Raw genomic sequence first — 18,303 nt, 5'->3', positions numbered from 1 at the left:
ACCGCTGCAAAACTTACGTTACTCGGCATGTTCCAAAATCTTCGAGCTGTACGTGTTACAGGGTACCGGAACGCTATGATACCAGTGCAGCAGTACCTTTGTAGTGGTACTGTTGGCTGTCCCTCGTTAAACTTTCATTAATCCCTCGGTGTCTCAGTCGAAGACAATCGAAGCAAAAGTGGCCACAAGAAAATGTACTGTTTATTATTTTCATGTGCTACACTCCGCAGGAACTGTTCAGCTCGTAAAGCACGGCGCGGCATGATCATCCATCGTCGTCTATGCTTAGTCGCGCCGTTCAAGCTGTCTCAGACAGCTCTCAATTTTCCTGAAAATTTTAAGAGAGAATAAATTCCAACGAAGAACTCTCAGTGTTCTTCACCACATCGTGCAACCACGGATTAACTAGAATGTGCCTCCAAATAGATGAACAGCACTGACATGCCCCTGAAGGCAACGGAGAGCAGCAAAGAATGCATGCCGAAGCAATAGTGGGTTTAGGTGACTTCAGTTCTGATTACGGTACTTCACAGTGGGGTAGCCAGAGGTGGGTTTCGGGTGTTTCACCCCCTCCCTCACCCCCGAAATCGTACGTTTGGTAGTGCATGTGGAAGAGGGAAACGAGGATGAAATCCTCGTCTCCCACGTAAAGTCCCCATGGACCCCCCTCCCCCCCAGGAATATTTTTCTCGCTAAGCCACTGTTACTTCACATATTTATCATACATCTTCTAAACAGGGGATACTGCAATTATTTGACATCCAGGTTTCTTTCTACATGTAATGTGTTTCATGCTGCGCATGTCTGGTATTCATATTTAGTATTTTAGATAATTAGAAGAAAATGTGTTTCTTCACTTACTCGCAACGTTTATGTGCCTTGTTGCAATCTGTGGGACTTTTGAAAGCAAACGCCAGCAAGGCTGGGCACACTGGCGTTTTTACGCAACCCCGGGGTCGTTGGTATATGTAAAGCTCAGTCCAATATGTTCCAGTGCTGGGGCCACATACATCCACGACATTTTTCAAATCACAGTTCGAGTGCTCTATGAAAGAAGAAAGAACGTAACGTTATTTCAGCTCCAGTCAATTCCTTTCTTTATTTTTCTAGTCCCAACAGTCCCGTCGCGCATTCATCATGAGAAAACGGCATTGTCGCCTAATGTGGCCTTTGTGTGCATTGTCGCCTTAACCTCTGCAACATATATATATATATATATTTATAAACATTGGCACACACTGAACATTGAGTCAAACACGTTTATAGGAGCAGTGAGGTGACATCTAACATGGCTAGAAGCCCCGCCTAAACTGACAAGCTGTCCATAAGGAGTCACCCTTCAAAATATTCTCGCTCTGCGGTGTATTATAACTGCGGAATGAAATTTCCAAAAAACGGTCGGCGAAAGCAGCCGCGGACGGCCGACACGATCCTCGCGTAACGTGGAAAAGTCCCCGTGCCTTTTTTCTTTGTTTCTTTATACGTGTTTGAGCTGTGCCGCCGTACGTCACGAGTCACGTGCCAGGTACCATGTTATGTCACGACGTTCCCTCGTTCACTGATGCACTATTTTCACGAGGGGAAGATTTTTTAAAGGTGTGCGTAACAGAGGCCTAGCACGCTTTCTGTAGGTCACCTGCACTCGTCGTTCTTTCGCAGGAATTCATTTTATTCGTTGCAGAACGCGCCACAGCGAGAGAAAAAACTGTGGACACTTAGTGCTTTTTTAAATGCTGTAGCTTGAATAATAATTAGGGCTATACGTCGAGACAACGGTGTGTAGCCTGAGGGTACCGAAAAGTAGCGATCAAACAGCTTACATGTATATGGTGCGATGTAAGTGCTCGTTACCAACAAATACCGCGCGAACAGCGCAAACGTGATGTGCCGCTCTAAAAATTGAATTTGTTGCGAAAATTGCAAAACAAGTTGATCTGGGCGACGCCTGGTGAAACAACCGTCATTTAAGCGGACAGCATACTGACGCTCGTGTATCCAGCATTGGTTGCTGTGACTCCGGCGCAGAGCTAATATCGCTGGGTTAAGCCTATAGTGTTATGTATTTTTGTTATGTTGTTATGTATGTTAATGTATTTTTGGTGCCATATTTGACGGGCAACGCGAATTCGGCGTCTACTTTGGTCCGGTCTACTTCTATTGTGGTCCACAATTTTCAACACCTACAATTCCTACAGGCCAGCAGTCCAATGCTCAAATTGTGGTTAGCAGGTACGACGCTTTGTGCTATAAAAAATGGCGAACATGCTCTCTCGCGCACTTTTGTTCCAACTTCGACGTGTGATTTCTCTTGCAGCAGATATCCCTCATTATCATTCTTGGTATCAGTTCACTCAGCTTTTTATGCTCTTTCATTTGATATATCTATCGTGCGTATACCTCCGCTAGGTATATGCTGAAACAGGCAAATGTTTAGGCATATTTAAAAAAAAAAACATAGATTATGCGCGTTCGTTTCTCAAAAAGGCCACTTTTGGTTTCATTTATATTTGGCCAGGACATCGCCCGACGTTAGACCTTTCACCTGACGTAAAAACATTCTACTTCAAAAGGCATACACTGGTGATTAGCGCGTTATTACGCGGCCCTACTCTGCGTGCGTTCGTGTCGGAGCCCGGATGGCAATACCGCGGGATGGCGGATATCTGTCGATCTCGTAAAGAAAAAGGACGACTTTGTGTAATCAAAAGTGGTAGTTTATGTCGATATATTTAGAAGACTGCGAAAGCGGAAGTAGTATTTTGCAACATAACAGTGACAAACGATTTCACGCACTTTGAAAACGTCACTTTTCTGCATTCACTGTCCACGGTACGAGCTATAATTATTTCTCGGCCTTCACTTTCCGATGTCTTGCTTTGCCACGCATGCGAACCTTGTATACCACTTCGACGCGGTATCAATTTGCCCATTCCTTTTTGTTTTGCATTCTAGAAGAAGACACGTCCTCGGCGCGTGGATGGAGCAAATGGACGCTCTTTAGGTGTTTTTGCAAGCACGTTATCATATCTTGTGACCCTAGGATGACGTCTTGCTCGGGTGAAAGCAAGGTAGTTCCTAACGCTCGTCGCCAGTATCAATGTCCAGGCAGTGAGGAGACTGTTAACAGGAACGGAGTTTATTCCGCACCATACGTGTTGTACAAGCGAATATCGAACTGTCGCACGCGCTTCCCACGATGCCAGTGTGGCTGTCACGGAGCTCAATAAACCAGTATATAACAGTAGGTGTCCTGGCATGGTGCTTGACAAGTCACCGATCCTGTCACACGCACTTCTGTCGTTGTCTGTTCTGTGAACAGCCATGTCGCGCTCACAAAAGTGGATTTGGAGAGCTGATAGAGCGTATGCCGATTTTTAAAATGGCCCACTGCTCCATTTGACACGCAGATCATTAGCTGCAAGAGGAATATTCTCGTCAAGCCACTATTTTAAGAGTGAGGGTGCCGAATCGTGACACAAGTCTTCGCTCACCACAACAAAATGGTACGTTTTCGTGCCATCTGTTACCACGCATGTGGATATGAAATTTGTGTTTCCGCAGTGGCACGCTTGTAGCTCGCTAAGCATAGCTACTGTCCAGTTTTCAGCGAAATTGAAGTTCATTGTGTCCGTCTTGGAAGGTGGATTTGTATTTTTCTCCCGTATGGCCTTGCTCTAAGCGTCTCTTATGTAATTATGACAAATGTGAGAACCCGCCCACTTCATTAACTCTGAGAGGAAATGCACTGCTGCAACTCCAGCACAGAACACGCGCTTTGTGCTGAAAGCCCTCTGCATAACTTTGAAATGAAGTTAAGCAAGCTTCTTAGGAACTTGCGGGGTCCCTGGAAAAACAACTCCTAGCTCGATATTTATTTGTACCGTATGCGTATCACCGTGTACGCAGCTTGCAAGAGAGAGGTTTTACCTTCGCTGACCATTTTGTCGTTGGCGGCGTAGGATTTCATTCAGATGCTCTGTGGGAAATAACGAACTCCCAGGCGTGGAACAGTCAAATTTTGTCAACACATAGCTCAGGTAAGTCTACGGCCAGACAGCATTGCCCAAACCAAGGACGCATCGACAGGTGGCCTGCCATCCTGCGGTAACGCCAGCCGGGCTCCGACACGTACGCACGCAGAATAGGGCGCGTTCTAACGCGCTAATCGCCAGTGTATGCCTTTTGAAGCAGATTTTTTTTTTTTTTTTACGTCAGGTGAAAGGTCTAATATCGGGCCATTTCCTGGCAACCTGGACCAGACTACGTGGGTACACTGTGTATTTCACGGAAGCCAGAACCCGAATGCCAGCTGACTAGCGGCTGCTCACGAGACTTGCCAGTCTTCATCCTCAATATCGCTGCTGGTGGAACTGCAGCGCCACTACAATTTCCTCCCTTTAAGAGGATCCGTAGCGATCCGGTTTACAACGCGTGCGCGTTAGATATCGAGCTCCGAAAGTCTTTAGAGGGGCAGCAGAGTTTGCTAGAGGAACTGCAAAGTCTGCTATCGCTGGCACCGAGCACTGTTCGCTGTCGCCTTGAGGTTCAGTCGTCTCAGGAAACACACGAAGGAAGCCTTCAGAAGCATTGTTCCCTGGAGACTGCAATGGAGCTCTGTCGTGTTGTGGGACATGCGGGAGCCACGAAGTCGTTGATTCTCGCCGCTTTAAATGATCCTCGTGGAAACCCGGTGTTCTTTGCCGAACTCGTCTTTCGCAACATAGATCGTGGAGCCTTGCTTGTTGCCGATCGTACCAATTTTCCAATGGCATTTTTGATGGGGTCGAGCATCCGCACTTTCTGGCCGATTATGAACTGCGATCGCGGGTTTGAACGTCGTGGTTCCTCTTCTGTCTAGCACGGGCTTTTCTCGAGGACTCAGACGTGCTCAAGTCCTGAACCTTGTCCAGACACACCAGATCCAGCACCGATCGGTATTGGTTGCGATTTAGTAGTTCACATGGTGGACGACCTGTCGTTGCATGAGGAGTAACACGATATTTGAAGACGAAATCGCGCACTTGATCCAGTTCTGCTCCTTCCGAAGTAGAACGACGAACAGCTGTCTTGAACGTTTGTACAAAGTTCTCTGCGAGGCCATTCGATTTTGGATGGTATGGAGGGGCGAAGACATGACGGATTCCCTTTGCTCGCAGATAGTTTTCGAGAAACGAGCTGGTCAACGGGGGTCCGTTACCCGTAACAAGGACGCCAGGAAACCTGTTCTGGGCAAATACGTCGGCCAATGCGTCCACTGTCTTGCTGGCGGTGGTCTTGGACATGCATTTAACGTCAGGCCATTTGCTGAATGCGTCGATGACGATTAGGTAATTGACTCCTTGCAGTTCAGCAAAATCCGCGTGAAGCCGGACCCAAGGCCCGTCTGGAGGTTCCTACTGGTGTAAGGGCACCGGTACTTCTTGAGCGACCACTGCTGTACACGGGTCGCAGTGCTTTACGTTCATCTCGATCGCCTTGTACAACCCAGGCCACCAGAAATATGAACGTGCCAACGTCTTCATCTCAGTCTGTCCAACGTGACAGTCATGGAGGATTCTAGCATCGCTTCTCTGAAAGTAGGGGGAATAACAGTACGCAAGCCCCATAGGACACAACCCTTGTGCACTACCAGTTCTGTGTGCCGCTGAGAGTATGGAACTCAGCGGGAACACTTGCGGGCCAACTCTTCTCGATGTAGTCTACCACCCTGGAGAAGGACACATCGCTGGTCGTAGCTTTCGATGGTCGATGTCTTAGCTGGTCGATGTCTTCGGCGGTTATTGGAAGGATGGACATGCTCTCATCTTGGATGGCATCGACTTCTGCACAATGAACGCTGAAGATTTCCTGTTGTCCGGACCGGTCGAATTCTGCATCCGGGCCTTCCGGAAGACGAGGTAGACCATCTGCATTAGCGATGTCTTTCGTTCTTTTGAGTTTGATATCATACGTGTAGCTCATCAAAATAAGTGCCCAGCGCTGTAGGCCACTCGCTGTTCAGACTGATATCCCTTTTCTTATATCACCCAAAAAGGGTGGTCAAGGTCTTATGGTCGGTGGAGAGGACAAATCTCCTTCCCCATAGTTATTGATGGAATTTTCTCACACCAAAGATGATGACAAGTGCCTCTCGCTCTATCTGAGCGTACTTCGTCTCTGCTGGCTTAAGTGTCTTTGATGCGTGAGCTACCGGTCTGTCTTTGCCATTGATACGGTGATAGATGACTGCGCCGAGTCCTTTCGAAGAGGCATCAGCTGCTAAGAAGATGGGCTTCTCTGGGTCGTAGTGAGTCAGTACCTCCGCAGATGTCAACATCCTCTTCACCGTGTCGAAAGCTTCTACGCATGCGGTTGACCACTACCTTTCTTCAGCAAGTCATTCATCGGTGCGCAAACATCTGACAAGCACTTTAAATACTTGCAGTAATGTTGGACCATTCCTAGAAATGAACGCAGCTTCGACACTTGAGTGGGTGGAGGCATATTAAGGATTGCTGAAACCTTCTTGGGTGATGGTATAAAAGCCTCAGCATCCACAACATGGCCTAAGTACTCCACTTGCGGCTGGAGGAACGCGCACTTCTCTTTCTTCAATGTAAAGCCGAATTCCTGTAGTCGAGTGAAAACCTTGTTCAAGTTTTTGAGGTGTTCTGCGTCATTTCTTCCGGTGATGATCCGGTCAAGATATCAAGCTACCGATGACAGTCCAGCAATGACCTGCTCCATCGTGCGTTGAAAAACAGCTGGTGCTGAGGCGATACCGAAAGGCATCCTGTTAAACTGGAACAGCCCTTTGTGTGTATTGATGACGAGCATCTTCTTGGCCTCTTCGTCAAGTTCCATTTGTAAATAAGCTTCAGACAGATCTAGCTTCGTAAACATCTGACCACCGTTGAGGACTGCCAGTAGCTCTTCTTGTCGTGGCAGTGGATACTGTGTAGTCGCCAGTTGCGGGTTGACGGTAACGCTGAAGTCGCCACATACCCTTACGGCTCCATTTGGCTTCGGCACTACAACGGTAGACGTCGCAGATTCCGAGACCTCAACTGGGTGAAGTACTCCATTGTGCACTTGCCTCTGCAGATCCTTTTCAACGGCTTGCCTTGTAGCGAACGGAATGGGGCGAGGCTTGAAACATTTCGGTTGTGGCCCTTCCTGAAGTGCAGATGAACCAAACTTTTCGTACACCTTCCCAATTCTGGACGAAATAAATCTTGATACTTCTCTAGGGTCTCGGTCAGGGACGGTTCCTCGGAGCTTACACTTCCAACAAAGAGCGCATTCATGTCGATGCGAAGCGCTCGAATCCAGTCTCTCTCTAGAAGATTTGTGTGTTCAGTTCTTGTAATCAGAACTTGCAACTTCTCGCTGCGTTCTCCCAAGCATACCTGAAGATGTGTCTCACCGCGCAGCCCAATGTCGGCCTTGTTGAAGCAACGAAGTTGGTATCTTGGAGGACGTAACTTAGGGCTTCCTAGTTTGAGAAAAATCCTCTCATCAAGCAGGGTAGCGCGAGAACCTGTGTCGACTTGAAGTAGGACCTCTTCTCCTTGGATCCGGCAAGTCACAAACTGTCCATCTCGTTCTTCCGCTATGTAAACGTCAGTCACAAGCTTGACCTTGCGAGAGCGCCTTCCTCTTCTCGACCGGCCTGCCGACGTCGCTGAGGAGTTTCCACTGCGGCACATCTTCGCTATGTGGCCCTGCTTCCCGCAAGAACGGCAGTCTTCGGATCGGAAACGGCAGTCGTCTGCCGTATGGTTGAGGATTCCACACCGAAAGCACCGAATGTTGTCGTCAGGCCTCAGCAGGTGCACGGCATTCTTGGTTCACAGCTGCTGAGACTCAGTCGCTGCTGCCAAACAATTTTCCGCCAACCGCTGTGCAGAATCCAAGGTAAGGGCCTTCTCAAGCACAAGACGTGTCCGAAGTCGTTCGTCTCGCAGTTCAACGATGAACGCAGTTAGCAACGAGCAGGTCCGAAGATCCGTCTCGGCTTCGTACTCGCAGCGACCGACGATAGCAGATAGCCGTTCCCCCCCTCCCCCCCATGTAGTCCCTCACCGTTTCTTCCTCCCCTTGGCAGGTGGAAAACAACTTCAGCCTCTAGAATTCTCTAAATTTCTTCGGCGCATAATGTTCTGACATCGTCTTGAGAAGCTCGCTGAAGGGGACCTGGGCAACGTCGCGTGGCTGTAATGAATGGTATAGTCGCTTGAAGACTTCTGAACTCAATGCCGATATAAGTAGGCTGCTCCTGTCTTCGTCTTCAGAAATCCTGGCCACACGCAAGGCAGCTTCGAACCTCACGTGATAGCGGTTCCATTCCTCTTTGGCTGGGTCAAAGGTTCCTAGACTCCTGAAATGAGGTATGCCCTCGGCAGGCCTCGCGGCAGTAGGTGACGGAGGCGTCTACGGGAGAGACTTCACTGTAACAGCTCGTCGCCAGTTGAAGTGGACCAGACTACGTGGGTACAGTATTTATTTCACGGAAGCCAGAACCCGAATGCCTGCTGACTAGCAGCTGCTCACGAGACTCGCCAGTCTTCATCCTCAATATCGCTGCCGGTGGACCTGCAACACCACTACAGCGCCTTTTTGAAAAACGAACGCGCAAATTCCTTGTTTTTTCGAAATATGTCTAAACATTTGCAGATACATGTAGGAAGCGTACGCACGATAGATATATCAGATGAAAGACCATAAAAAGTTGAGTGAACTGATACCAAGAACGGTGCTGAGGGAGATCTACAGCCAGAGAATTCGCATGTCGAATTCGGAACAAAACAGCGCGAGAGAGCATGTTCGCCATTTTAATAGCACAGAGCGCAACAAAATTTGCACTCGAACTGCTAGCCTGTAGACATACTATAGCATAAAACAATTTCACTTCAATATCTTTGCAAACTTGGGAGATATACGCGTGCAAACACGGCGAAACTGAAACAGTCGAATTCAGGGCCGGATTTTCTTGATTTTTTTATACAAAACTATTCGGTAGAAATTATTCATTTTACAGCTTGTAAACGTGCGAACTCGAGCACTTCGACAAAACAAAAGCACGGCGCCAATCCGCCGCTTGATTCAGACGAGACCGGAGGCCCCCAACACCTGACTGATGTTTATGTAAACGGATACCACGTACATCCTCGAAAGAGGAGACTAAGTCGGACAATAAAGATTCTTCCGAGCAGACGTGCGGTTTCGACCTAGACAATCGTGAGTGAAATTGTCTACACGCGGTTGACCATCATGTACGATGAACTTCTAAATATAACAAAATATTGAAAATACAGGAGGTCCATGGGACCTCCTTGCATGAACTGACGTGAAATTGGCCTGTTGTACTCTTCTATTACAAGACCAGTTACGGTCTGCAGGACAAGCACAGAGGACTAGAAACATCATTCGTGGCAGCGACGTTTGCGTGACGACAGGGCCACGTTTTGTGTGTTTGTTGCTGAAGTAATGAAGATTGCCAGTAGTCAAACTTGTACAGCAATAGAGGAAATCAAATGAACCTGCAGCCGTAGCAGAGCGCCAGCTCGGAAACGAACGATTCAAGATGACTCACACACACGCAGGGGCGCGAAACAACCGATCAAGTACGTACTTACGAATGAAACATTATTCCCGTCACATTAGTGCATTCCGTTGAACGACACCCGCAGCCGTGGTAAGAACACGTTAACATAACGTTGTTTCTCCAATAGTGCGCGTGTGGCACCTAAATTGAACGCATTTCTTTTTCAGTTTGAGGTTGTGATTGCTTAGATTTCGAACAGAAGAAGACTCATTCATCTAGGCAAATTTCGCAAGAAAAATAAAATCATACGTGGAACCCTTGATCGTAACTGGTGAGGAAAGCGGCACGTCAAAAGTTAGAGCGCAGGGCCGAGCTAAAAGCGTAAGAGGGCAGTGAATATTTCATCCGTATGCAACCACCTTTCGCTTTTGTGCGCTAGTAATTCGAAAGGAGCTTTCACTGCCTAAGTTGCAATAAGATTACGCAGAGAAATGCGCACCTTGTATTTGTAGGTGCGCCCCTGCTTACGGCCTCTTTAAGTTGAACTCGACTATAGAAGGATTTGAACCCACCCCTTCCCAGTCTTCATCACGACCTTGGCTACCATAAACGAGCGGATGCGTTTACCTGCTCGGCCATGCAGCTGGTACTGTAGATTAGATTAGACAACACTTAGGTTAGATATTAGATTGGATAGAAAACAAAAACAAAAAAAGATGTTAACTCGACCGGTCAGGACTGGCTACTTCAATTCTCGTAGTGTTAACTAACAGCAAAGCGTCGACAAAGCATAACAAACAGGTAAGAGTCCAATCCAGACACTAATCCAATGCCCTAAAATATACATAACTTAGCCAATATTGATGAGGCAAAAGATATTCACTACTTACTGCCTCCTTGCCAAGGGTGGTCAGAGCCGGATGCAACTGCTACTACAGCAACTATCAGGACCATGTAAATCGCCGTGGCCATGTTGAGAACGGTAATTTCGCGGCGTTCCTCTGAGTATTTATACAGTGACGCTAGCAAATGACATCCTCTTGAGTGGTTGCTAATTCGACTTGCATGTTGCCTGTTGGGTTACCCAGTGAGAAGTTTGGGAAGCTGAAACGATTCAAGCGAATAAAACAATGTATAGTGAAATTCATAGAAATAGTGCGAATTTTCCTTCGATCAACGTTGATTGATGCTCAGCTCATACGATTCATTCTGATGTCAGTAGTAAACAGTAATTAACTCATTTCCTTTCGCTTTCGCTCACCGGTGAGTAGGCCGACGTCGACTTCCACGAATGTTTGTTTGTAACGGTAACATTATGCCGTCTTCAAATGTTCGCAGCCGGAAACAATTTTTTTGTTCTGCCAAGGGGGAAAAAAAATGACATAATTACATCCATCCTCATTTCAAGCAGTTGCATTACAAATTATCAGTTACAGAGAAGTTTAATATCCGGAGTAACGAAGTAACAATTGCGAGCAAGCAGCTAATTGCCAGTAATCTCATTACACCTCGACCATGTATCGGTCATTCATCAGACCACTTGCAATTGCGGGGCGTCAGTCGTGACGTTGCCCACCTATGTGAGGCCGACAACCAGGGAAAGGTAACAGAAACGGAAACGGGGGGGGGGGGGGGGGGGTATTATACCGGAAATATAGCAGTTAACGGTAACAGAAACGGAGACGAATATCGCACAGTCGGAATATCTGAAACAGAAACGGAAAGGACAATAATCTACGGTGATAATTCGGGTACCGCAGGACCCGAATTATTGCAATTCTTCACCATATCACGTAGATTAATTTATGAAAGAAACCTCAATGAAGCAAACTAAAATTAACTGAAGTACTAAAACTAAAATGAACGATCAAACTGGGGCATATAAGTAAGTAGTACACAGTAAATAGCACACGCACGCACATAGAGATGCGATGATGAGATGGGGCTGATGCCGGCCAGCAGGCTGGGCGCTGCCCCAGTGCCACTTGAACGTGATGAGAGATGATAAGGGGTCCGGTAATCAAAGCGGAGTGAAGAGGTCTGTTGATGACAGGAAATCACAAAGGTGACGCAGACCTTGGCGTGTATGAGCGAGACTGGACCATGGGCACAGCACCTTGCCTATGGTAAATGGGCGATGAAGGCGATGCGATGCATGGGAAATGCATGCAGTTCGTGCTGCAAGATCTCACGCTCCCGCTGGTACTCCGGGCAGTCCATAAGTAGGTGGTGCAGGTCTGCACGCACATTGCATGCTGCACAAAGGTCCGAGGGCGCACGGCCAAGACGCTGCATCATAACTGGTGTAAATGCAACATTCAGCCGCATGCGGTGAAGACGGGATGCGTAGTGTCGCGGAAGGCTATGAGGAAGCGACAGTGAAAGAGCAGGATCCACTGCGTGGAGCAGAGAGTAGGGTGTAATGTCATGCAGCCACTGTGATCTTGTCTTGTCTGCAGAGAGAGCACGGACGTGGGCCTGACGATCACCTTTGGACAAGATGATAGAGTGGGCTTAAACTATATGATGACCCCGCAGGGCTGCCCGGTCGGCCTCTTCATTGCCGCGTACGCCGACATGACCAGGTACCCACTGTAATACTATGAAGTGGCCCAGGTCCAGCAGCTCCTTGTAAGTTTCAAGCACGTCAGCAACAATGGACATGAGATGACCTCGAATGTCCATTGTTGCGAGGCATTGGATAGCAGCTTTCGAGTATGTGCAGAAGACCCATGGCCGGGAGCTGAACACTGCAGGATCTTGCGCATGGCAAAGAGCAAAGCATGTAGCTCAGCACATGTTGACGACGTCAGATGCGAGAGACGGAAGATACCAGTTATGTCTTCGGACGGAATAATATAGGCGCATGCAGAGCTGGCTTTTGTGGACGAGCCATCCGTAAAAACAGGAGTAAAGCCTGCATAGAGCTCCCTCATCATATCCAGTGTGAGCGCCTTGGACACACCTGCAGCGACATCATCCTTTCTCTGCACCCGGGAACGGATAGTGAAGCAGATGGTAGAGGGAGGGTCCAAGGTGGAGTTGAACGCGCCTGGCGTTCAACTTGAAAACGTGGCAGGTCATGCTTTAGCTGTTGAATGCAGGACCTGAACTTGTTATTCCTGCGACGGGAAAGCTTCAGCAGTAAAGGGTGCCGCAGGTGATGAGCCAACAAACGGAGATAGTGACGGCTCGTCTCATTAAAGCGCTGGATAGCAAGCGGAGTATCTCTCGCTTCTGCCATGACTGAACAAGTATCCATTGTTCTTGGCACGCCCAAACAGACACGAAGGCTACGTGCCAAAAGACACTGAAGCTTGGACTCGGAGGATGGCGAAATCCCGTGTAATACTGGAAGGCTGTATAGGAGCGGACCACGCACCAAGGCTCGATGAATGGCCAAAAGAGATCGCGCATCGCAGCCCCACGTAAGGCCAGCAATGTGTCGCATAGAAGAAGCATAGTTCTTATACGCTTTCGGTGACCTGGAAGTTGCAAGCGTGACTAACATTCATGGAAACCGTGTTTATATTAGCTGTTCACAGAAATCGGGTACCTATGAGGAACTACCGGCTTGATCGACTCTCTCTAAAACCCCGTCAGCGTCGTCAGCATCATCCTCATCACCATCCTCTCATTTTTCCCCAATAGCAATGGGGTAGCATTCTGCTCAATGAGCGGAAGTCATCCCCATATCATCGTCATCATGAATTTCTCTCTCTCTCTCTCAGGTACCTACATATGTGTATTTTGAATAAACGTTGTCTCTTGTATGCATGTATCAATGGAGTCTTCAAAATAGACTTCAGAACAGTAGAGGGATCAAGTTTTGTCACGGTCTCAATGGTCTTTTCTTAAAAAAAAAAAAAAGGCAAGAAAAGAAAGAAGGAAAACAAAAAGAGGGCTGGAGGTGGGGCGGTACCGAAAAGCGAAACGGAAACGTATCGGAAACGAAAGCAACAATGGTGGTAACCGAAACTGAAACAAATAAGGGCCAGTAACGGAGGCGGTAACGGAAACGAAAAAGACTCCATTACCTTTTCCCGCCGACAACGGCGAGCCCTTTCACCGTCACCACCACCACCACCACCACGTTCTTGTTCTGTGTTCTAAGTTGTCCCTGCTACATGACCTCACAGCAACTTCAATAGTACAAGCACAAAAGTTACAACAAACATTTAAATGTGATGTTTTACTTTTCGATTGAACTTTAGCATAAGTTTTGAAGGAAAATAGCGCATATAGTCTGACTATTATAGTCATTTCTTAACCACTTCATACTTACTCATACGTACCTCATACTTCATTAGTCAACTACTTCATAGGGCTTAAAGGAGCAATGAAGTAATTGTTTAACTTGGCTCGAAAGTCCGTTTCATTCATCATGCAGTTTGTCAGCAGCCGCCGTATACAATATTTGCGTTGTACCGTGTATTATCACTGCCCAATCAAGCTTACAGAATGACTGGAGATAACAGTCGGGACGGCCTGATTTCCTCACGTTACGTCAGGAGGTACATGGCGAAGCAGTAGCAGCACAGGGGTGACATTAACCCGTCATTTTTGTAACTACCTACAAGCGGGTGCTTATCGCAAAACCGCCATCTTGTCCTGGTCATACGTCGTAGAAAACGTCATTTTGAGGTCGTGTGACTGTGTTTTTTGCATGTCGTTTTAACGCTTGCCGACATATTCCCGTCGGTACAAAGCTACGTCAAAGCCTCCGTCACGTGACTGAAAAACAATCCGGCGAATCACGAAATTCGAACCACGGCAAGAACGCTGCTGCCAACGGCCACTACAGTCACCCCTGAGGAAGGAGCCGAACTGGCTCCGAAACGTCAGGTATCCCCGTCCTGTAACTTGGTTGGAGATTTTCGTTACTATCAAAGCCAAGAGATGAACGTATTTCGCCAGCGTAAACGACACGGTGCTTCTTTCGCGACATGGTAACCCAACAACTACACGGTAGGGTTTGGAAGTGGTCAGTAGTACGAGCCCTCATCTACAAAACTGCGCGTTTTACTGCGCGATTTTCGGTTAAACGGACAGAAAAATGAAAAATAACCCCCATATTTTTGCCCACTATCGTGCACAACATCATTATTTGATAACACACAGAAAGCATTACTCCTCAATTCGGCATATTTTTTACGTATAAATATTTTGAAGATTGCCGGAACATGGATGGTGCTACAAACGAACGGCGAAAAAGAGCAACTTGGGTTTCGGGTCCAGGGCTCCCAGAGATTGGTCAACCCTTACCACGTTTTGTAGAGAACAAAGTTGACGCACACTATCTTACAGCTAAACGCCATTTTAAAAATGACACTCACTTCTATAGTTTCTACATTAATAAAGCATTAATAAAGCATTCAGCTACTCCGCCGCTACGAGCTACGATCCGCCACGCCATCTGCTAGGCCGTCTGTGTTACCGCGTTTATTGTGGTTCATTGTCTACGTTGTGTGTGGTCATGCTGGTCGCGCGAAGCAGAAAATGGAAGTGAATGATATGTCTCTGGCTGCTGTGTCATGTATTCGAGAGACCACCTGGTGACACCGTAGTTTTGGTGTTCGGGGATGCAAAAATCATCTTCGTTCATCTTCGACGACGGGCGTTTCCTACCACAAGATTCCACAGGAGAGTGCGCGAAAAGGAATGTGGTTCCAAGCACTCTGCTATTAGATTCAGCAGTCGTGTCGTGTGTGCTGAGCTCATTTTGCTGCCTATGACCACGAAGATGACGTAGAAGGCGGATTGCGAAGACGTCCGTAGCAAACTGCCGTTCAGTAACCAGTGATTTTGCTTCATCGAGGTGACGAGTTCAACACAACCTCTTAGGTATGTACAGGTGTCACGCATGTATAAATTACAATATAGCAATTCCATTTAACTTATGTTATCGTACTTGTCCCGTACTGAGCGTTGTCATCAACAAATTTGATTTTAGGGGCCTTCCAGTGTTGAAGTGGCGCTTCGTGTGTGTGTAACCGAGGCACTCAAGTTGACATGACAGAAACAGCTGAAAGCAGGTAAGCAAAGTCCACAGATGGAATCACTACAACTATTACGTGTTGCAGAGTTCGTGACATTTTTGGAGTCCTTGGACAGGTGCAGAACATTAGTATGACATCAACAGCAGGAGAAGAAACCGATGTGGACTACTAGCTCCTTTGAAGGGTTGAGGACTACTTCCTGTTGAGGTACAGTTATGACTAGGGAATGTTATTAATTTTCTAGAGATGCATCCTCTACACTTGAATGCCAACTGAAACAGCGAAAGTTCATTGTATTTGAAGCCCCCGTACTGGAATTGTTCAAAGCGTGTCACAGCTGTGAGCCATACAAGGCTATATCATATATTGGTCCTAAATTTGCAGAGTTCCCCTATCTCGGACACAACGGTCATTTCTCATTATTGCTCTCCCAATCCTGCCTTCTCCTAGATTAAGGTAGTCCTGCGTTGCATGGGCACTGCCTTTTTGTACTTATGCTTTCAGTTTCTTGTTCTGTTGAGTAAATCTTCAATTGAGAGTTTGCAGCCATCACGCTGTCTATTGTGTTCGCCCCTCTGTGATATACTGTGCACGTGAGTTTTGGGACAGCCTCATCGTCATGGGGCAGGGAAGAGAATAAAGTGTGGAATGAGGAACGGGTGGTGGATGCGTACTTCCAACGATACCACAGGCTACCTAATTTGGCGACGATTGGAAAACTTCTCCTGGATACTGACTTTCGGCTTCAATTCTCCTGCATGTTCTCCGTTCACAATCTACAATGTCGGGATTACCGCACCACCGTTTTTTCTACCGAAGCCCGGCAAGCCTACGATGACGTGGCCATCGTGGAAGAAATTAGGTAGCCTGTGGTATCGTTGGAAGTACGCATCCACCACCCGTTCATCATTCTACACTTTATTCTCTTCCCTGCCCCATGACGATGAGGCTGTCCCAAAACTCACGTGCACAGTATATCACACACTCATCTATATTGATCTGCTATAACGGTATAGCGCATCAACATGCCGACAACTTCCCAATAACAAACAAACAACCTTGCCCAGTCCTACTTTTGGATGGCAACTACGCGATGTGGTAGCATCCACATATATAAAATTTTAGTCGATGTCGATTTTCTGTTTTCGTACAACCTTCATTGTAAATTTCTTTTGTCTTCCTTAGCACGCGTGAAGAAAAGTTCTCATCTTCATGAAGATGACAGGTCAGTGTTGGATCTATCTGCAGCATTATTGTTCCTGTAATTTTCTCATCAACAGAGAATACAAAAGTGCACACACGGTGAAACATAACTTGCTTGTTATATTGAAAAGGGAAAGACAAAACTGCTTATACTTCTCTTGTTAATTTTGTTGCAGGTTTTACAACTCTATCAAGTACGTCAAAACATCAGCGGGCAAGAAGTCCTACTCTGTTTCCTAAATCTCTGGACAATAAAAAGAAAGAAATAGTTTGAGTTGTGACAAAATGTTGCTTCTGCTCTTATATTATATTTCAATTAAATGTTACCATACATTTGTCGTGTACACTGAAGCCAGTTGCAGTTGGCGGGGCTGTCAAAAGTACTTTAAAAAAATGCATCTCAATTACGGTAAGAGAAAACTTATGCACTAAATTATTTCACCATTTTGGACTACTATGCACACCAATGCTGCATGGTTAACTTTGAACCCAGATCCGAAGGGTTGGTAATACTTGAAGTCAGCCCTCAAGTCCTTCTTTACAAATGTTAGTTGGTGACGTGATAATGAATCAGTTACAAGTACTCCTTTTAGTAAAACAGAGTTAATCAAGTGTTAAAGCCCAATAATGGTTCAAATATTAATTGGTATTTTGAAACGTGGTCAATGAGAAGTATATTAAAAGGCTATGAACACAGTTCAGCTGAATGACACTGATGAAAATTATCTTATTTACTGCTCATATATACAAGACATGAGTATAATCTACAAATACAGATTACTTAACCCTCAGGATCACTTAGCCCCCAGGTTACTTAACTAGGAACAAACTAATAATTATAATATTCTGTGACAGCAAAGAAAACTCAATGAGAAAAACTTGCAGCATGCAAGAAATGAAAATTTGCTGACATCAACATTTCTACAAGTCTGCGCACTGATGGGAAAGCATTCCTAATAGCATGTACGACGCAGATCGAGATCCAGTAGAGTACTTTCTATTGTATTCTCTCGGAGCACCCCATATCTTTCTTGTGAATGGCCGACAGGTGATATAGCGGAATTTCCTGCAGAAATAAGGGTTTTCCGTCCAATTTGCCGTTCAAGTAGCGCGTAAAGACCACACAGCGCTGCCGCGTATGTAGCAATGCTCTTCGGTTTTTCGGATGTATGTAAAAGACACTTGCAGTACTTCGGTGCCAAGGCACAGTATTTCGAAATATTCGTTAGTTGTGATGCAATTGTCTGTCTGCTTTCCACACGCATCCTCTACCTCTTGGCAGCAACAACCGTAGTATCCGTCGGTTTGCATTTCACACATGAACACCTGCACGACGAAAAAACAGCGCTTGTTTCAGCTTACACAAGTGCTTCTCCCTGATACATGGAAATTTCACAAAGCAGTCCATGTTCACGGCACGATGAGCTACTGGCGGAGACGAATGTGACTCCGGTTAATCTCTGGACGAGGAATCTTCGACTGCGAAGCCCACACCAGTGGCACACACTTTCCAGCACGCTGACGCACGAACAGAAGTTCTGTGAGCGACAGTTCTCGAGTGCGGAATTCCAGCGC

General features: G+C 46.7%; 1 long non-coding RNA gene across 1 annotated transcript; it reads right to left on the bottom strand.

Moving 5' to 3' along the window:
* Positions 1-232: 232 nt before the first annotated feature.
* Positions 233-10,543, bottom strand: LOC135398210 (uncharacterized). Its single transcript, XR_010424038.1, has 3 exons — positions 10,417-10,543; positions 862-1,045; positions 233-328 (listed from the first exon to the last, which is right to left on the bottom strand). It is a non-coding gene; the product is annotated as an uncharacterized LOC135398210 (long non-coding RNA).
* Positions 10,544-18,303: the final 7,760 nt, after the last annotated feature.

Source organism: Ornithodoros turicata, chromosome 6 (genome assembly GCF_037126465.1).
Source record: "Ornithodoros turicata isolate Travis chromosome 6, ASM3712646v1, whole genome shotgun sequence".
Classification (NCBI taxonomy): Eukaryota; Metazoa; Arthropoda; class Arachnida; order Ixodida; family Argasidae; genus Ornithodoros; species Ornithodoros turicata.
The sequence above is the reverse complement of the archived record's forward strand: the minus strand, read 5'-3'. Positions and strand labels throughout refer to the sequence as shown.